General features: G+C 43.4%; 1 protein-coding gene across 1 annotated transcript in view; it reads right to left on the minus strand.

Annotated features, from left to right (window-relative positions):
- The window catches only part of CTNNBIP1 (catenin beta interacting protein 1), a 69,741-nt gene extending 52,893 nt beyond the window's left edge, over positions 1 to 16,848 (minus strand). Inside the window, exon 1 of the mRNA XM_077458153.1 lies at positions 16,698 to 16,848. The gene's annotated coding sequence lies outside the window, so the exon portion shown is untranslated. The remainder of the gene's footprint in view (positions 1 to 16,697) is intronic.
- Between the last annotated feature and the right edge of the window lie 5,423 nt (positions 16,849 to 22,271).

The raw sequence follows: 22,271 nt of genomic DNA on the forward strand, positions 1-22,271 counted from the left end.
CACTCCATGAATGGCCTACTGCTTAGGTTACAAAACCTGGCAGGACGACACCGCTTCTGCAAAAAAAGATTAATCGCCTTCATCGATTTTGCATCATAAACAGCTGTAACCCAATTGGGTGGCCTAACTTTTTCAGGTGTGCTTGGAAAGAAAAAAAAAAAAAAAAAAAAAAAAAAAAAAAAAAAAAAAAAAAACACGTTCCCATCATCGTGCATCTCTGCATGCTGTGAGATCACCGAACATTTTTTTTTATTTTTGGCTTCATCTTTTACTTCCCTGAAGGCGGTAGTGACGTAGCTCCGGCCACACAGATGCCCCCCTGGGAAGGCTATGTTTCTATGGCTTTCAAGGAAAATTTCCAGCTAAACCAACATCTTGCAGTATTATCATACTGCACATGTGCAAGATGACGTCATACAATAAATAAAGTCACAACCTTTTTTCGAAAGGGGGGGGGGGGGGGGGAGATAAAGGTCCCCCCCCCCCCCACGCAACAGATGAGTGTGCGGCACATGTACAAGACAAGGAGATTCAAGGAAATTCCCACAAATAAACCATTCACAACTAGGGTTCCTCCCGACGATTCTAGGGGCTCCTTAAAGGGGTTGTAAAGTCAGAAGGCTTTTTTATCTTAATTCATTAACCACTTCCGGACCGCCACACGCCGATGTACGTCCCCTACTTGGAGGACGGATACAGGAGCCATCGGAACCTTCCTGTGGCTGTGCATGGAGACGAATGAGTGGAAGATGGCCCCCACCCGTCTCCATGACACTGCAGGGCGGAAGTGACGTCAAAACATCTCTTCTGCCTATAGCTCTTAAAAAGGGAAATTTTTTAATTTTTCATTTTTTAAGTGACAATTTTTGCATTTTTGACCCCCAGATCTCATATTTAACCACTTAAGGACCGCCGCATGTAATTATACGTCGGCAGAATGGCATGTACTGGCACAAGCACGTACCCATACGTGCCTGCCTTCCAGCGGGTGGGGGGGTCCGATCGGACCCCCTCCTACTGGCTGCGGCGGTCCGTTTTGCTTCAGAAGCGATCCGGGATGAGGGGATGGCCGTTGGTTTCTGGCCATCCCCTCTCAATCGCTCCTGGCGAACGAGAAGCTTCCCCTGCCTGTGTAGTGTAAACACAGGCAGGAGGAAGTGATGTCACTCTCCTTGGGGGCGGTCTTTTTGACCGGACTGCGAGGAGAGAAGAGATATCAAGTGCACCAACACTACACTGACATGTAGGTACACATAGGCACGCAAATCACCCCCCCGATCACCTGAGCGTCCGGGACCCCCATATACTTCCTAATAAAGGTTTTAACCCCCTGATTGCCCCTAGAGTTAACCCTCTCACTCCCTTTTGTCAGTGTCACTAAGCAATCGTTTTTCTGATCGCTGCATTAGTGTCACTGGTGCCGCTAGGTAGATAGTTATTTTTTAGGTTCACTGCCAGGTTTTTATAGCATTAGGTACCCCCATATACTATCTAATAAAGATTTTAACCCACTGATTGCCCCTAGAGTTAACCCTTTCACCAGCGATCACCGTATAAGTGCCACTGGTGACGCTGTTTAGCCAATTAGTTATTTAGGTTCCCCGTCAAGGACCCCCATATACTACCCAATAAAGGTTTTAACCCCCTGATTGCCCCTAGTTAACCCTTTCACCAGTGATCACCGTATAAGTGTTACGGGTGACTCTGGTTAGTTTGCTTTTTATAGCATCAGGGCACCCACCATTTATTACCCAATAAAGGTTTAACCCCCTGATCACCCGGCGGGTGATATCAATTAGGTTTTAGGGTCAGATAGGGTCTGCGTCGCCCCAGGCAGCGCTAGGTTAGTGGCAGTACCGCAAACACCCACGCGCAAAGCATACACCTCCCGTAGTGGTATAGAATCTGAACAGATCTATACTAGCGTCCCCAGCAGTTTAGGCTTCCAAAAAAAAACGCATTGTTAGTGGGATCAGCCCAGATACCTGCTAGTACCTGCGTTTTGCCCCTCTGCCCAGCCCACCCAAGTGCAGTATCGATCGATCACTGTCACTTACAAAACACTAAACACATAACTGCAGCTTTCGCAGAGTCAGGCCTGATCCCTGCGATCGCTAACAGTTTTTTTGGGTAGCGTTTTATATTTAAATCCTGAAGGCGGTACTTGGTTTTCGGGGTCCCGTACGTGGCTATGCTCCCAAAAAGTCCCCCACATGTGCTGCTTCTCCCGAGTACGGGGATACCACAATATATGATGGGGTATAATTTCACTTATGCCCATAGCATGGGTGAGCAATATATCATTTAGCAACAACTTTGTGCAAAAAAATAAAAAGTTTGTAATATTCCCGCAACTTGTGGCAAAATATTCCATGGACTCAACATGCCTCTCAGTAAATAGCTTGGGGTGTCTACTTTCCAAAATGGGTCATTTGGGGGGGTTGGTGTTATTTTGGCATTTTATGGCCTTCGAAACTGTGATAGGAGGAGTGAAATCAAAAATTTGCACCCTTAGAAATCCTGAAGGCAGTGATTGGTTTTCGAGGTCCCGTACGTGGCTAGACTCCCAAAAAGTCCCACATATGTGGTATCCCCGTACTCAGGAGAAGCAGCAGAATATATTTTTGGGGTGCAATTCCACAGATAACTATGGCATGTGTGAGCAATATATCATTTAGTGCCAACTTTTTTTTTTTTGTGTCAATATTTAATCACTTGGGACATATACATATATATATATATATATATATATATATATATATATATATATATATATATATATATGTGTATATATATATATATATATATATATATATATATATATATATATATATATATATATATATATATATATATGTGTATATATGTGTGTATATATATATATATATATATATATATATATATATATATATATATATATATATATATATATATATATATATATATATATATATATATATATATATATATATATATATATATACACACACATATATACATATATACATAAATACATACATATATACACATATATATATATACATATATATACATACATATATATACATATATATACACACATATACATATATATATATATATTCAATGGGCTCAACATGCCCCTTGGCAATTTCCTCGGGGTGTATAACTTTCCAAAATGGGGTCATTTTAGCACCTCAAGAAATGAGATAGGCAGTCATAAATTAAAAGCTGTGTAAATTCAAGAAAATGTACTCTAGTTTGTAGACGCTATAACTTTTGCGCAAACCAATAAATATACGCTTATTGACATTTTTTTTACTAAAGACGTGGCTGAATACATTTTGGCCTAAATGTAGGACTAAAATGTATTATAAGTTTATTCGATTTTTCTTATAACAAAAAGTAGAAAGTATCTTTTTTTTTTTTTTTTTTTTTTTTTTTAATTTTCATTCTTTTTCCTTTTATAGCATAAAAAAAAAAAAAAAAAACGCAAATTTCGTTTGGGTACAATATTGCATGACTGCACAATTACCAGTTAAAGCAGTGCAGTGCGAAATTGTAAAAAGACCTCTGGTCCTTAGGCTGACAATTGGTCCGGGGCTAAAGTGGTTAAGAGGTCCTGTCATGCTTTTTATTTTCTATTACAAGGGATGTTTACACATTCCTTGTAATAGGAATAAAAGTGACAACTTTTTTTTTTTTTTTTAAACAGTGTAAAAAAATATATATAAAAAAATAAAGTAAAACGCGCCAGTCCCGCCGAACTTGCGCGCAGAAGTGAACGCATACGTGAGTAGCACTCACATATGAAAAAAGTGTTCAAACCACACATGTGAGGTATCGCTGCGATCGGTAGAGCGAGAGCAATAATTCTCACCCTAGATCTCCTCTGTAGCACAAAACATGCAACCTGTAGAATTTTTTTTTTTAAACGTCACCTATGGAGATTTTTAAGGGTAAAAGTTTGTCGCCATTCCACGAGTGGGCGCAGTTTTGAAGCATGACATGTTGGGCATCAATTTACTTGGCGTAACATTATCTTTCACAATATACAACAAAAATAAAAAATTGGGCTAACTTTACTGTGGTCTTATTTTTTTTAATTTAAAAAAAAAAAAAAAGTGCGCTTGTAAGACCGCTGCGCAAATACATTGTGACAGAAAGTATTGCAACAACCGCCATTTTATTCTCTAGACTAGAGTGTTAGGAAAAAAAAAAGGTATAATGTTTGGGGGTTCCAAGTAATTTTCTAGCAAAATTTTTTTTATTTAACTTATAAAACATCACATCTAAAAAAAAAAGAGGCTCGGTCATAAAGTGGTTAAGATAAAAAGCCTTTCTATGTGCAGCAGCCCTCCTAATACTTACCTGAAGTCCCTCTAGATCCAGCGATGTTGTAGGAGTGTCTCGGCTGCATGGGACTCCCCTCCTCATTGGCTGAGACAGCAGCGTGGCGCCATTGGCTCCCACTTCTGTCAAAGTCAGGCAGCCAATGAGGAGAGACAGGGGGTGGGCCAGGCCGTGACACCATGTCTGAATGGACACAGGGAGCTGTGGCTCGGGTGCACCAATAACAAGCTGTGGGGGGCACTCAACAGCAGGGAGGGGCTAGGAGTGCTGGCGGGGGATCTGAGAAGAGGAGGATCGGGGCTGCTCTGTGCAAAACCATTACACAGGGCAGGTAAGTATAACATTTTTTAAAGGAAAATAAAAATAACACAACAAACAAGACCTTACAATCACCTCAAGCCACATGTGGCTGGTTGTCCTATTTAATGGTGCCCGCATACTGCCTGATCTAATGCCACTGAACAGCTATTTTTAGCTGTTTCTAAGGAACATTCTTCCCACTGAGAACCAGAGTCCGGAGCACCTCTTTCATACTGACCCCCCCCCCCCCCCAATAATTTGTTTCCCAAGACATGAAAATTTCCAGGGTTCTTCTGGGTTAGAAAGGTTAAGCAAGGCCATCTTACTATACAGTACTGTCTAAATTTACAAAGTTCCAACACAAGGAGAGGCAACAAAGCTAATAAAGGGTCTGGAGGATATTAGTTATGAGGAAAGGTTGCGAGCACTGAACTTATTCTCTCTGGAGAAGAGACGCTTGAGAGGGGATATGATTTCAATATACAAATACCGTACTGGTGACCCCCACAATAGAGATAAAACTTTTTTGAGGAAGGGAGTTTAACAAGACTCGTGGCCACTCATTAGAATTGGAAGAAAAGAGGTTTAACCTTAAACTACGTAGAGGGTTCATTACTGTAAGAGCGGCAAGGATGTGGAATTCCCTTCCACAGGCGGTGGTCTCAGCGGGGGGCATTGATAGTTTCAAGAAACTATTAGATAAGCACCTGAATGACCACAACATACAGGGCTATACAATGTAATACTGACATATAATCACACACATAGGTTGGATTTTTTTTTTTGACCTCACCTACTATGTAAGGAAGCTTCTTTCCTGTATCCATAGGATATTAGTCTCAAATCTCATTAGAAAATAAATGGTCACATTTTAGGAAATAGATGCTCTTTCCTTAATGCCGGTGAGGACATCCTCCTACAGACATGAACCCGGGAAAGCAGAGTACTACAAATCCAAAAAGAAGGCACAGCAGCACATCGCTGGATTGTCTTCTCTCCAGGCTACTCGGCATTCTCTGAGATGTAGCCCAGGGATCCTCAAACTACGGCCCTCCAGCTGTTCCGAAACTACACGTCCCATGAGGCATTGTAAAACCTTGACATTCACAGACATGACTAGGCATGATGGGAATTGTAGTTCCTGAACAACTGGAGGGCCGTAGTTTGGAGACCCCTGATCTACCCGGATGGGAAATGACGTCGCCCTCAACCATGCACTGCTGGAGGAAGTCGCAGAGCAGTAAAGTGGACCGTACCCACCCAATCTGGCTGTAGAATCTCCTTTAGACCTACCCACGAGTATGTAGTACACTGCAGTGGAAGGTCCGCTTTAAGACTTCATGCAAGTGAGAACCAGAAGCGGTTGAGGAACTACAGGTCCCAGCATGTCCTCTAGTAGGGCCTGGTCGAGTTAGGCATGTAGTTACTGGTTTCCTGCAGCCAATACAGTAACATAAAGCTGCAAGCGTATTGACTGACATGTTTATGGAAGGGGATGAATCAGGCTGATATGATGAGTGTTGGCGGTCACACCCAAACATCGTCCAAACACGGAGGAGGCCATATTGGAGCCTGAATCATCACATTTATAAAAAAAGGGAGATCTGGTTGGAATGGTTTATAGCCAATCACTGCTCTATGCAATGTTTGATTTATTTTCACATTGTGGCCGTGTACCCAAAATGAGAGTTTGTTATATTGCGATACTGCATGAGAAATCAGATATGGAGGTGCATGCATGCCAAGTAATAGGTCACTATATTTAGCTATTTATTATTTTCCACCGAGATAATAGCGCTCCCCCGACAATGCCTTCACTGTGGGGCTGCAACTAACGATTATTTTCATAAAATCGATTAGCTGGCAGATTGTTGTTTCAATTAAATCGGATAATAACCTATAAAAAAAAAAAAAAGTGTGGTGTATAATTTAGTTAATATGTAAAAGTATAATAAATATATATTTATTATACTTTTACATATTAACTAAATTATATACACTTTTTTTTGGGGTTATTATGAGATTTAATCTAAACAACAATCTGCCAGCTAAATCGATTTATGAAAATAAAATATTATATATATATATATATATATACACACACACATACACACACTTAAATATCTCTACGCATTGGAAAATATAAATAACCAACTATATGGTTAGGGAGCAAAATCTCTAATCCACTCTGAGAATAACAGATTTATAAACACATTTAAAGTGGACCTTCCGCTCATCGGAACCCTCCCCCCCTCCGGTGCCACAATCGGCACCTTTCAGGGGGGAGGGGGGTGCAGTTACCTGGATAATCCAGGTAACTGCACCCACTTCCGGGACAGCTCTCTGCGGAAAGGGGCGTAACTTACGCCCCTTTCCGCAAGTGCCCGCCCATTCCCGCAAGTGCCCCGCTGCCTGCTGGGAAACACACAGCTCCCAGAGGCAGCGGGGAGCGTCCTTATTGCGCAGCGCAATTCGCGCATGCGCAGTAGGGAACCGGGAAATGAAGCCGAAAGGCTCCATTTCCTGATTCCCATACCCAAGATGGCGGTGGCAGGACCCGACAGACGACCTAGCGATCGGCTTCGGGTGCCGACATCGCGGGCGCGCTGGACAGGTAAGTGTCACTATTTTAAAAGTCAGCAGCTGCAGTATTTGTAGCTGCTGGCTTTTAAAAAAAAAAAAAAAAAAAAAAAAAAAAAAAAAACGCGGAGTCCCGGTGGACTCCCGCTTTAAGACAGTTTTGCACATTTTCAGACAGAACTGTAATATATTATATGCTGGCCATGCAAAATCAATGTCTTCCTTCAAAAAGAAAATTTTTAAGAATGTTCGTTTGATTTTCTAATCGTTAGTGGGGTCAAATCGACGTTCTTTTTGACCACAGCGATGGAAAAATTTGAAGGAGCAAAATAGAAAAAAAATAAATAAAAAACAACTTCTTGGTCAAAAGGAATTTTCAGACAGCGTATGTGGTTTTCGTTCAGAAGTTACATTCATTTTAAAAAAACAGAATGTTAAAAGCAGAAATTAAAAATTTCCAAATGACATTCATTTGTTCAGCGAACGTACGAAGATTTTTCGTACGAATATTCTCGTCCGAAAATTGATACGCGTATGGCCAGCATAAGGCTGATCCGTTTCTACACTGCTTTTTGCTGTGTGTTTTTTTTTTTTTTGCACACGTGATTTTGCTGCGCTTTGCATTTCTGATGTTTTTTTGCCCAATTTGTTGGGCAGATTATAAAAAATAAATAAATGCAAATTTCTGCATAAAAACACAGTACATGCTTTTCTGCAGCTTCTCCACTGAAGTCAATTAAACCAAAAAATAAATAAAAATAAAAGTAAAAAGCACCGTTTTGCATTGAAAAAAGTCCCTAACCCTTTCCAGATATGCAGCAGCTGAAAAAAAGCATAGATGTGAACATGTCCCATAGTAACCCATGTTAAATGAAGTGTAGTTCGTTCCTGCAAAAACTGCATAGGTGTGACCCAGGCCTAAGACATTTAGCAGCAGCATGTTTTTTTTTTTTCTATCACCTGTGAACATGGGGGGGAAAAAAAAAAAAAAAAAAAACACACCCCTCAAATTAGCCCTGTCTAGCACAAAAAGAGCAAATGATTGCTACTGCAAGGGATTCATTTCTACTGTGACACTGAAAGTAATAATATACTGTGAATAATTATATATATATATACACATACACACATACACACACACACACACACACACACACACCGCATCTCACAAAAGTACACCCCTCACATTTTTGTAAATAGCTTCTTCTATCTTTTCATGTGACAACACTGAAGAAATGACACTTGTCTACAATGTAAAGTAGTGAGTGTACAGCTTGTATAACAGTGTAAATTTGCTGTCCCCTCAAAATAACTCAACACACACCCATTAATGTCTAAACCGCTGGCAACAAAAGCGAGTACACCCCCTAAGTGAAAATGTCCAAATTGGGCCCAAAGTGTCAATATTTTGTGTGGCCACCATTATTTTCCAGCACTGCCTTAACCCTCTTGGGCATGGAGGTCACCAGAGCTTCAAAGGTTGCTACTGGAGTCCTCTTCCCCTCCTCCATGATGACATCACGGAGCTGGTGGATGTTAGAGATCTTGCGCTCCTCCACCTTCCATTTGAAGATGCCCCACAGATGCTCAATAGGGTTTAGGTCTGGAGACATGCTTGGCCAGTCCATCACCTTAAAGCCCCATACACACTATCAGATTTTCTTCTGAGTTTTTCCTTCAGGTTTACCAAAACCATGTAGTAGAAGGGCCTGCCTGGTTGCATACACATTGAAACCCCTAAGGTTTGACCTCATATTATATGGTTTTGGTAAATCTGATGGAAAAAAAAAAAAAAACAGCAGAAAATCTGATAGTGTGCATGGGGCTTTACCTTCAGCTTCTTTAGCAAGGCAGTGGTCATCTTGGAGGTGTGTTTGGGGCCGTTATCGTGTTGGAATACTGCCCTGCGGCCCAGTCTGCAAAGGGAGGGGATCATGCTCTGCTTCAGTATGTCACAGAAAGTAAAAGGTCCATACTGTGGGGCCCCATCTCAATGAAGGCACCCCAAACCCCCCCCCCTTCCGCACAGGGGCACCTCAACAATGCACAATGGAGCCATGGCTATACTATGTCTCAGACAGTAAGATGCAAGACATGTGCTGCGTGTGGAAATTAGAAGTCTGCACGGGCAATATTCTCCTTAAAGGGAAACTATTATTTGTCCACTGCAACCCTCCACTCTGCGACCTGGCTGTCATCTGTGCCAGGCTACCACTTCTTTCAATAGTTAGAAGGCTGCCCCTGGTGGGTATAGTTTAATGCCAATACATGTGCAACAAAATTCATACACTGCGGCTTTGTTTACAGAAAGACACACACACGCTTTGTTTAAAACAGTCTAGTAAAGCTCTGCTGGATGGCAGACAGTTGCACAGATAGGTATTGTGCCACATATAGAAATGCTGTACCATTGCTGCTATCATCCAAAACATGCGAGTCAACAACCAAATACATGAACTCACTGGCCTAGCTTCCTTTTGTTCTTTTATATTGCGACATTAAGCTGGCCATATACAATCAGATTGTACAATCTTCTTGAGGGTCTCCATATACGTTGCAATTGGACCATACAATCAAAAACTTTAGATTTACCAAAGCTGTGAAAAATGAGGCCTACCAAATATATAGAATCAATTTCTAGCCAAACAGGCCCTTGCGCTACACTAGCTGTTGGTAGATCCAAAGAAGATTGTATAGTATATGGTTAGCTTTACATCTATGGAATAATAAAGAATACAGTGCATCCGGAAAGTATTCACAGTGCTTCACTTTTTCCATCAAATTTCTACAAATAATACCCCATAATGACAACGTGAAAGAAGTTGAAAAAAAAAAAAAAATGCATGTATACAAGCATTCACAGCCTTTGCCATGACACTCAAAATTGAGTTCAGGTGCGTCCCGTTTCCACTGACATTCCTTGAGATGGTATCGGTGCATCCCTATCTCTAGCTATGCTGGGAACTCAGCCTGCTCTCCACCAATGATCAGACTTGTCCTGGCAACCCCCCCCCCCCCCCCCACCCGCACAACCATTCACTGGGAAGATTAGTGTACTGCTGCTTCTCCTCCCTCCAGCTCTTATGCAGCTGAGAACAGAGGGAATGTGATCACTAATAAAGGAAAAAGAGTGTATTTACATTTTTTTATCTATACAAAAATGTTTTGCCTTTCATGTCCATTGCAAAATGAAGGGGTTGTTTTACAAGGTGATTGTTTACAAATCATTTTAAAGTGGAGGTCCACACAAATTAATAAATTCATCTTATTCCCTTCTTTGCTCTGACCAGATGTTCAAATGGAAAAAAAAAAAAAAAAAAAAAAAAAAAAAAATGGTTGTTTACCTTGATAGCAGTCTTTATAGGGGTACCTCCTGTCTCTGACCCCCCCCCCCCCCCCCCCGCAGGAGTAGGCATGCATCTTATCCTTCCCCTGGGGGGGCGCACTGTCTCCTGGGAGCCAAACGTCAGCATCCCCAGGAGTCAGTGCAGATCGCCGCCGTGAGATCTCAAAACGGTATTGTTTTATTGCCATCACAACGGGGCGGGAACTCCCGACGATGCTGCCGCTGTTGTGATGGCAACCTGGAAGTTTATGCCTCTCCGCGCCATTAACAATGAGCATGTGCGGGAACGAGTGGTGGACGCTGGTAGCTCAGCATTCACCGCATCCAGGACATTAATGCTTGTGGGCTTCACATGCCCACAAGCAAGATGGAACTGGGCAGCCTCACTTATTAGAACATCTTTTTTTAATGTGAATCCGGACGTCAGGGCAGATCTTACACCTAAACAGTGAGTGTTACATTGTCAATATGAAAAAGTGTCTAAATGGCTGAAAAAAATAAAAAATAATTTAAAAAAAATGAATTATGAATGGTCGGTGGACCTCCACTTTAAGCGTACCAATATGCAAAAAAAAAAAAAAATATATATATATATATATATATATATATATATATATATAAATAAAACACACACACACACACACACACACACACACACACACACACACACACACACACAGGTAGGGGGCCAAAAAAATTTTCACAGCCCTCTAGTCAGAGAATTCCCAGTTATAAGTGTATCCTTTATGTAGCCATTTTCCATGTATTATTATTATTCCCGGCTGGCCCTCCTTGCAGAACTATATATTGTGTTACATGTTCAGCAAAAGCTTATAAAGCACTTTGTTGTTATATGTAACCATTTCCCAGGTAATACTATAATAATTATTATGGAAATGGTTACATATTACAAGAAGTCCTCTAGAACCTTTTGCTGAACATGTAACACAATACATAGGGCTGCAAGGAGGGCCAGCCAGGAATAATAATAATACATGGAAAAGGGCTACATAAAGGATACATTTATAACTGGGATCTCTCTATAACTAATAGATAAAACTAATAATAATAATAATAATAATAAACATAATTCCTGGCTGGTTGTAGAGTACCAGTCATATGAGGAGTATAATGAGCCGTGCACTATAACCATGCAACACATATGTGCAGCGATGAGGACAGACGGACCTTAAAACTGCTTGCTGACCGGCTCCCGTACATATACGTCGGCACTTTGAAGAGGGGGGGGGGGTCTCTCGGTAACGGCAGCAGTTGCTGCCACAACCGAGGTATCCATCTTTGGAGCCGGCAGTTCTGTGTACGAGAATGGTGGTCTCTGCAGCGGATTCACAGCGAGATCACCGTTATCGGAGGAGGGAGAAGGGCCACCCCCCTTCCCGCCGCTCTCCCACACCCCCCGCTGCTTACCGAAGCCGTTGGCAGTGGCGGAGGCGATCAGGACCTTTCTGGGTATGGTGATAAGCGAGGCTAAGATGTCTCCATACCATAGCAAGGCGGAACAGACGTCAAAAAATGTCACTTCCACAAATACGTCTTAAAAGGAACATTTTTTTTTATTTTTTTTTTTTTATTATTTAAATTACAAAATGTATATATTTTTTTTCTTTTATTGCATTTAAGTCCAAATATGATATCTGAGGACTTTTTGACTCCAGATCTCATATTTAAGAGGACCTGTCATTTTTTTTTTTTTTTTAAAGCGTAAAAATAAAACCAAAAAAAAAATTTTAATAATTTTTTTTAAAGCGTCTGTTCCGACGAGCTTGTGCGCAGAAGCGAACGCATACGTGAGTAGCGCCTGCAAAGGAAAACGGTGGCCGAGCCACAGATGTGAGGGATCGCCGCAATAATAACCTCCTCTGTAACTCAAAAATGCAACCTGTACAAATTTTTTTTAAACGTCGCTCATGGAGATTTTTAAGGGTAAAAGTTTGATGCCATTTTGAAGTGTGACATGTTGGGTATCAATTTACGCAGTGTAACATTATCTTTCACAACATAAAAAAAATTGTTGTCTTTTTTTTTTTTATTCAAAAAAGTGATTTTTTCCCCCCAAAAAAAAGGTGAACTTTTAAGACCGCTGCGCAAATACGGTGTGACAAAAAGTATTGCAATGACCGCCATTTTATTCTCTAGGGTGATTTTTTTTTAAAAATACACACTAACTATAATTATATATATATATATATATATATATATATTTTTTTTTTTTTTACTTATAAACACTGAGTCTGAAAAAGAGGCCCGGTCTTTAAGTGGTTAAAGAGGAAGTAAAACCTGGTGGGTTTGATTCCCTGCAAAGGTAAAGCATAATGGACTACTATGCATCGCATAGTAGTCCATTATGTGTCACTTACCTGACACAGGAGCCAGCGAAGTCACCGATGTCCCTTGTAGTCCGGAGCATCCATCTTCTCGGTGGGTCTCGCTGCTCCGGCGCTGTCATTCGACGAAGCAGCGGTGACATCACTCCTGCGCTAGCGCACGGGAGCCGCCACTCGTGGCTTATCGCCGTTGACAGCGTCGTGCTTAGTGCGCCTGCGCGCCGCTGTCTACGGCGCATGCTCCATAGAAAGCGGTGCCTGTGTTTTGCCAAATATCTCCTAAACCGTGTAGGTTTAGGAGATATTTCTTGGACCTACAGGTAAGCCTTAATCTAGGCTTACCTGTAGGTCAAAGTGGTTTGTAAGGGTTTACAACCACTTTAAAGGGCTTGTAAAGTCAGGTTTATTTTAATGCTTTCTATTAAAAAAAAAAAAAAAAAAAAAGTCAAATACTGCAGCTGCTGAATTTTAATAAATCGGACACTTACCTGTCCCAGGGTCCGGCGATGCGGGGGGATTGAAGCCCCGCTTATCTCCCCCTCTGCTCTGTGGCGCTGGCATTTTAACTGTGGGCGCTCGGCTGTTACTTCACAGCCGGGCACCCACTGCGCATGCGCGAGTGGCCATGACTGGCCGCCCAATCATCTGGGACGAGATGATTGCCTAGAGGGAGGGGGGGGGGAGAGGTGATCTCTCTTCCTGCACCGAGGGAAGCGACATTAGGAGCCCATGCGCTGAACGAGGCAGATTACGAGGGATCACATAGCAACAAGCATTAAAGAGGTGAGCAGAAAAAAAAAAAATTCTCAATGTTTTTTTATTTTTATTTTGCATGCACATTAATGATACATTTTTTTTTTTTGGGGTGGAACTCCACTTCACGTTGAAAAAAAACCATGAGGGCTTACAACCCCTTCAAGATAAAAGGTCCAGGTCGGGGCAACATGTCTGAATGGACACAGGGAGCTGTGACTCAGCTCGGGAGCCCCCATAGCACTGAACAGGAGAGAGGGGCCAGGATCACAGAAGAGGGACCTGAGAAGAGGAGGATCTGGGCGGCTCTGTGCATATCCACTACAACAGAGCAGGTAAGTATAACAGGTTTTTTTTTTTTCCTAGAAAAATAACAAAAGAGACTTTACAATCATTTTAAGGCCTCTTTCACACTTGTGCAACTTTTTTCTGTGACTTTGGACATCAGCGTCGCATGACAAGTCGTACCCCATGATTCCCAATGATTACCCTTCATATCTATGCGACTTCAAGTCGCACCGACTTCAAAGTAGTCCCTGTACGACTGATGGGAGTTGAGGTCCATGGACCTCAGGTTTACACAGACATTGCCTGAAATCGCAGCAAAATCGCATGACTTTGAAGTGTGAAAGGGGCCTTAGGCTGCGATGCACAGTCGTAATACATTGCAACTTCCTTGCAACTTGAATGCTATTTAGGAGCCTGTACAAGGGCAGAAATCCCACCCAAGTATTGAAGGAACCTTTTCTAAAAAGTTGTAGCGACGTCTGAAGGGTCAGTTAAAGTGATTGTAAAGTCTTGTTCCCCCCACCCCAATAAAAAAAAAAAAAAAAAAAAAGACAAACATCTTATACTTACCTGCTCTGTGTAAGAGTTTTGCACAGAGCAGCCCAGATCCTCCTCTTCTCAAGTCCCCCGCTGGAGATCCTGCCCCCCCCCCACCCGTGTTGAGTGGCCCCCCCACAGCAAGCAGCTTGCTATGGGGGGCACCCGAGCCACTGCTCTGTGTGTCCATTCAGACACAGAGCAGCGGTCCAGCCCTGCCCCCCCCCCTCTCTTATCATTCACTGACTTTGATTGAGAGCCAATAGCGCCGCTGCTGTTTCTCAGCCAATCAGGAGGGAGAGTCCCGGATGGCTGAGGAACTCAGGGACATCACTGGATCGAGGTGGGGCTCAGGTAAGTAATAGGGTGGTGCTGCACACAGAGGGGTTTTTTTTTTTTTTTTATCTTAATGCATAGAATACATTAGGATAAAAAAAAAACTTCTGCCTTTACAAACACTTTAAGGCTCGATTCACATTCGCCTGCGTTTTCCTCCCGACTTGGATGCTATTTAGAAGCCTGTAGAAGGGATGAAATCGCACCCAAAGACGGTTCAAAGTAACCTTTTCTAAACTTCTTGTTAAGACGACTGTCATAGGGAAACATTGCATTTGACAGGTCATGCGACTTTGGCGGGGGGGTCTTACAAGTCGGATCTCATGTCACAGCAGTGCGAGCTGAGCCTCAGTCGGATATATTATATATATATCCCATGTGGGAACCAGAGCAGTCTGCCGAATCACACGTCACTCTGCCGATGGTTCACAGTCGCTGCGGGCGTCAATGTAAAGTTAATGACACCCCCAAATCGGTTCACAGTGCGAACTGGCAAATGGCGCAGGAATCGGATCGCACTCATGTGATCCCATGCTAGTGCGGACTAAAACAAAATATATATGAGGAAGAAGTGCTGCACCATTTTGGTGCGAATGCGATACAAATTCAGCCGCACAGTCATCGCATGTGATCTGAACAGCAATGCGTTTTGTAAAATGACAGCGATATTAGACATCCCATGTGGAGTGCGAACCCAGCCTGACACCCCTATGCTGCAAATACTGGTCCATAGCAGACGAAAGTTTCTGTGCGGAGATCCCGCTCCCCCACCGCGCCGACTGACACCCACATCTCCTGTTCTCTACTTATGAACGGGAGCTGAGATGATTGGCCCCTGATCATGTGACCACTGTGAAAAAGGCAGTGATCACGTGACACAAAAAAAAAAAAAAAAATCCCCCACTTAAGACCCAGTTAAAGGGCCATGGAGGGGCAGGAAGAGGGTAACCAGCTACATATAATAATAATGAAATATAAAAATATTATAAATAGGTAAATTATATCTAATCATGAATAAAAAAAAAGTAATATATATATATATATATATATATATATATATATATATATATATATATATATATATATATATATATACACACACACACACACACACACACATACACACACTAATAATAATAATAATAATCAAATAATGATATATAAGCAATAATAAATTGAGTAGTTAGTAAGTAGTTACATATAGGAGACATAGATACTGGATAATGTTCTATAAACAGTTAATAATAATATATAATAAAAGAGCTAATAATATTGTTATAATATGGGAAGTAAATAATATATGAAAAGTAGTTACATATATGAGACATTGATACTGGGCAATGCTCTACAGCCAGCTAATAATCATAAAAAAAAAATAGCAAAATTAATAATTATATTTTTTAAATTATAAAAAAAATATTATTATATAGGGAAGTAGTTACATATCGATGATGCATGGATATTGGGCAATGCTCTATAACCAGCTTTTAATAAATAATAATAATATAAATAAAATTAGCAAATAAATATAAAAAAAAAAAAAAAAAGATATATATTTTTTATTAATAATAATACTAATAATAGTGTGATGTCCAGACATGTAGGATATTGATAACTGGCAATGCTCTGAGTCTATAATATTGATAATGATTGGTGATCGGTGCACCCCCGGATCCCCCCATACAGCCCCCCTCCTCCTCCGGGGTGTGAGCACACAATGATCCCGGATCTGTGATCCCTACACCCGGCACACCATCCCCCCCCCAGGCCGGGCTCCCCTCCACACACAGCACCCTCCGTTCTCTCCCCCCCCCCCCCCCCCCCGGATGTCAGCACAGACAATGGACAGAGCCGAGCCCCCGGCCGCTCCCAGCGCTCACCGATCAGCGGAGTCTCCTTCCTCGTCCGGCCGCACGGCTCCTCCTCTCTACCGGCTCCGGCCTGTGTGTGTGCCCTGCAGATCCGGCGGCCACCGCCTGCCAATCACCGGCAACGGAGGAGGAGCTTACCGAGGGAGGGGCGGGCCGCTCGCAGGTCCCGGGGGTGGGGCCGGATAAGAGAGGGGAGGGGTTGGCTTAGGTCGCTCGGCTTACACTGAGGGGAGGGGTTATACAAGCAGGGGGCGGAGATCTCAGCGGCGGTACAGTCATTTTCTATTATATCGCACTAGCCTGGCAGTAGCGAGTCAGGAGCCAGGAGAGCACAAATCCCCGCCCACATTGCGGCGCAGGATAGGCGCTAGGAAGGGGAATGGGCGGACTGGGAGGGGAGGGGCTTGGAGGAGGAGAGCACGTGGTGATAAAGGAGGGGAGGGGCAAGCATGCAGCCAGTGAGGGCTGAGATCAATTCTTCTATATATGTCCCAGATCCGATGACAGCAGATCTATGGAGGCTGCTGTGCTTCTCCTTGTCACTATTATTGTATATTGGTCCTCTGTTTATATAATATTATATATTGGTCCTCTGTGTATATGATATTATATATCGGTCCCCTGTGTATATAATATTATATATTGGTCCTCTGTGTATATTATTGTGTTGGGGTGCCTATGTAGAAGAAAACATTGCTCACCTTTGGAAAATTTTGGGTACCAAAGTTTGTCGCTATTTTGTGGTTTGCGCCCAACTCACCTCAATACGGGGCACACCTTCACCCCTTCCTGCCCAGGCCCATCTTCAGCTTTCAGCGCTGTCACACTTCGAGTAACAATTGCGCGGTCATACAACAGGAGATTTTTATAATTTTCTTTCTTTTGGCGGTATTTGATCACCACTGGAGTTTTTTTTATTTTTTGCCATACAAATGTATAAAAAAATCTTTGTTTCTGTTATAAAATTTTGTAAATACTTTTTCTCTTTCACTGATGGGCACTGATAGGTGGCACTGATGGGAACTGATAGGTGGCACTGATGGGAACTGATAGGTGGCACTGATGTGCACTACTGATGGGCACTGATAGGCAGCACTGATATGTAGCACTGATGTGGGCACTGATAAATGGCACTGATATGCAGCACTGATGGACACTGGTAGGCAGCATTGATATTGATATGCAGCACTGATGGGCACTGATAGGTGGCACTGATATGCATTACTGATGGGCACTGATACATGGCACTTATATGCAGCACTGGTGGACACTGATATGCAGCACTGATGGGCACTGATAGGCAGCATTGATATTGATATGCAGCACTGATGGGCACTGATAGGTGCCACTGATATGCACTACTGATAGGCACTGATATGCACTACTGATGGGCACTGATAGGCAGCACTGATATGCAGCACTGATAAGCAGCATTGATATTGATATGCAGCACTGATTGATGGCACTGATAGGTGGCACTGTTATGCAGTACTGATAGGCACTGATAGGTGGCACTGATATGCAGCACTGATGGGCACTGATAGGTGGCACTGATATGCACTACTGATGGGCACTGATATGCAGCACTGATGGGCACTGATATGTAGCACTGATGGGCACTGCTACATGGCACTGATATGCAGCACTGATGGACACTGATACGCAGCACTGATGGGCACTGATAGGCAGCATTGATATTGATATGCAGCAGTGATGGGCACTGATAGGTGGCACTGATATGCACTACTGATGAGCACTGATAGGTGGCACTGATATGCACTACTGATGGGCACTGATACATGGCACTGATATGCAGCACTGATGGGCATTGATAGGCAGCATTGATATTGATATGTAGCACTGATGGGCACTGATAGGTGGCACTGATGGACACTGATAGGCAGCATTGATATTAATATGCAGCACTGATTGATGGTACTGATGGGCACTGATATGCAGCATTGATGGACACTGATAGGTGGCCCTAATATGCAGCACTGATGGTCACTGACAGGTGGCACTGATATGCAGCACTGATGGGCACTGATATGCAGCACTGATGGGCACTGATAGATGCCACTGACAGGCAGCACTGATGAGGAGGCACTGACAGGCATTACTGATGGGCACTGATTAGTATCACAGGTGGGCACCGATTGACATCCCTGATGGGCATCCTTGATGGGTCAGCACTGATAATCAATGCACTGATTCGTAGCGCAGACCCCCCTCCGTCAGGAGATCCGCTAATCAGCTCTCCTCTACTCGCACTTTGCAAGCACAAATGGAGGAAAGCCGATAAACGGCACTTCCTGGTTACCATGTGATCAGCTGTGATTGGACACAGCTCATCATGTGACAAAGAGTCACCTTTACCTAGATCGGAGATGCGATGTGTCAGACTGACACACCCCATCATATGACGCCCAGTCAAGATAACCTATCCCCGCTGCAGCCCTCACTTTGCAGTAGGCGGGCGGGAAGTGGTTAAGGCTTGACATGTTGGGTATTTATTTACTCAGCGCCACCTCATTTACCACAAAATGGGTCATATTTGGTATTTTTGTGCCCTAAAATGAACGTGTATTCTTTACAGAAAATTTGCCTTGGATAAACTGTTTCCTTAACATCATGTGACATAAAATATTGAAACTACCTCCATTTTATTCTCCAGGGGCTCTGCTTTCAGAAAATATAGAATGTTTGGTGGGCAACTAATATTCAGATTTAAAAACATTTTTAAGGGTTGGTTTACACCATAAGTTACATCTGTCTACAAGGAGTTCTATGAATGGTTCATAGTCTACAAGGAGTTCTGTGAATGGTTCATAGTCTACAAGGAGTTCTGTGAATGACTCATAGTCTACAAAGAGTTCTGTGAATGGTTCATAGTCTACAAGGAGTTCTGTGAATGGTTCATAGTCTACAAGGAGTTCTGTGAATGGTTCATAGTCTACAAGGAGCTCTGTGAATGGTTCATAGTCTACGAGGAGTTCTGTGAATAGTTCATAGCCTACGAGGAGATCTGTGAATGGTTCATAGCCTACGAGGAGATCTGTGAATGGTTCATAGCCTACGAGGAGATCTGTGAATGGTTCATAGCCTACGAGGAGATCTGTGAATGGTTCATAGTCTAAGAGGAGTTCTGTGAATGGTTCTTAGTCAACGAGGAGTTCTGTGAATGGTCCATAGTCTACAAGGAGTTCTGTGAATGGTTCTTAGTCCTAGAGGAGTTCTGTGAATGGTTCTTAGTCTACAAGGAGTTCTGTGAATGGTTCTTAGTCTACGAGGAGTTCTGTGAATGGTTCTTAGTCATAGTGGCAGGAAGTCCAGTGCTGTCTGTGGTATCCGGAGTATTTACATGTATGACCAGAGGTCTGCATATGTGACACCCCTGAACACGGGGAACGTTTCCTCTGTACTGAAGACAAAACTTTCTAGTAGTTGTGAAGAGGGATTAGAACCCCTGTCAGGTTTTATTGCTGTCTGGGCCCGCGTTGGGCCCCTTTCACACTTCTGCCACCTAAAGGTCGCACGACATTGACACGACTTGAAGCAATGCCCGTGTTATCTTGGGGTCTGTGGACCTCAAGTCGCTTCAAAATTGGGCCAAAGTAGTGCAGGGACTACTGTGAAGTCGCACAGATATGATCAGCACTCATTGGAAATCATGGGGGGGGAGGGTACGAATTGTCATGCGACTTTGCTGTCCCAAGTCACACAAGTGTGAAGGTGGCCATAGGGCACCCTCTATTTGTCCTGGTGATCGGTATCATAGAAAACTCTGTGTCTGGCAATAGATTTTGGGGTGGGTATTGAGGATCACCCCATACAAAAGTTCAAGAAACTCGGAGGACTAATCCAAATGTTTATTGAATAAGAGAATTGGGAGCAGCCAACTAATTTCGGGAGGAATCCTTCCCCCTTCCTCAGGGCTACTGAGCAAAAAAAGGCAACACTTGTAATAAATACTATGGGGGGGGGGGGGGGATTTACTAAAACTGGAGCGCTCAGGATCTGGTGCAGCTCTGCATGGCAACCAATCAGCTTTTGATTTCAGCTTGTTCAAGTAAGCTTTGACAATAAAACTTGAAATGATTGTAGAGTCTCCTTTTTTTTCTATTGACCACTTTCTGCCCACGCTATACCCGAAGGACAGCGCAGGCTTCCAGTGCCCGGAGGGCGTCAATAGATGTCCTCCCGTGATTGCACTGCCCTGTGTCTTTCTGACTCGGCTGATCACAGAACAGGGTAAAGGGCAAAACACAGCGGGCCCTTTACCAGGTGATCAGCTGTCAGCCAATCACAGTTGATCATGGAAGTAAACAGAAGCCGCTTATTGTTTTTTTTTCTCCTTACGACCCACGTGAGGGGGAAAGCAGAAAGCTGGTAACCGGCTTCTATTACAGGGACATCGGTCACTGCCTCGGTGCCAGCCAGTGCTGCTAATCAGTGAATATCAGTGCCCACAAGTACCACCTATCAGTGTCTATCAATGTCCACCAGTGGCAGTGTTTATCAGTGCCCACCAGTGGCACCTATCAATGTCTATCAGTGCCCACTAGTGCCACCTATCAATGTCTACCAGTGCCACCTATCAGTGCCACCTATCAATGTCTATCAGTGCCCACCAGTGCCACCTATCAATGTCTATCAGTGCCCACCAGTTCCACTGATCAGTGTAAATCAGTGCCCACCAGTGCCACCTATCAATGTCTATCAGTGCCCACCAGTGCCACCTACAAATGTCTATCAGTACCCACCAGTGCCACCTACCAATGTCTATCAGTGCCCACCAGTGCCACCTACCAATGTCTATCAGTGCCCACCAGTGCCACCTATCAGTGTCTATCAGTGCCCACCAGTGCCACCTATCAATGTCTATCAGGGCCCACCAGTGCCACCTATCAGCATCTATCAGCACCCACCAGTGCCATCTGTTAGTGACTATCAATGCCCACATGTACCACCTATCAGTGACCGCCAGTGCTACCTATCAATGTCTATCAGTGCACACCGAGTACCACCTATCAGTGCCCACCAATGCCACCTATCAATGTCTATCAGTGCCCACCAGTGCCGTCTATCAGTGCCCAAAAGTACCACCTATCAGTGCCCACCAGGGCCACCTATCAGTGTCTATCAGTGCCCACCAGTACCACCTATCAGTGCCCAGAAGTACCACCTTTCAGTGCCCACCAGTGCCACCTATCAATGTCTATCAGTGCCCACCAGTGCTACCTATCAGTGTCCACAAGTACCACCTACCAGGGCCACCTGCCAGTGTCTATCAGTACCCACCAGTGCCACCTATCAGTGCCCACAAGTACCACCTTTCAGTGTCCACCAGTGCCACCTATCAATGTCTATCAGCATCCACCAGTGCCGTCTATCAGTGCCCACAAGTACCACCTATCAGTGCCCACCAGTGCCACCTATCAGTGCCCACCAGTGCCGTCTATCAGTGCCCACAAGTGCCACCTATCAATGTCTATCAGCATCCACCAGTGCCATCTATCAGTGTCTATCAGTGCCCACAAGTACCACCTATCAGTGCCCACCAGTGCCACCTATCAATGTCTA

Source organism: Lithobates pipiens, unplaced genomic scaffold (genome assembly GCF_037356315.1).
Source record: "Lithobates pipiens isolate NorthernLeopardFrog02 unplaced genomic scaffold, aLitPip1_a1.2 Scaffold_27, whole genome shotgun sequence".
Lineage (NCBI taxonomy): Eukaryota > Metazoa > Chordata > Amphibia > Anura > Ranidae > Lithobates > Lithobates pipiens.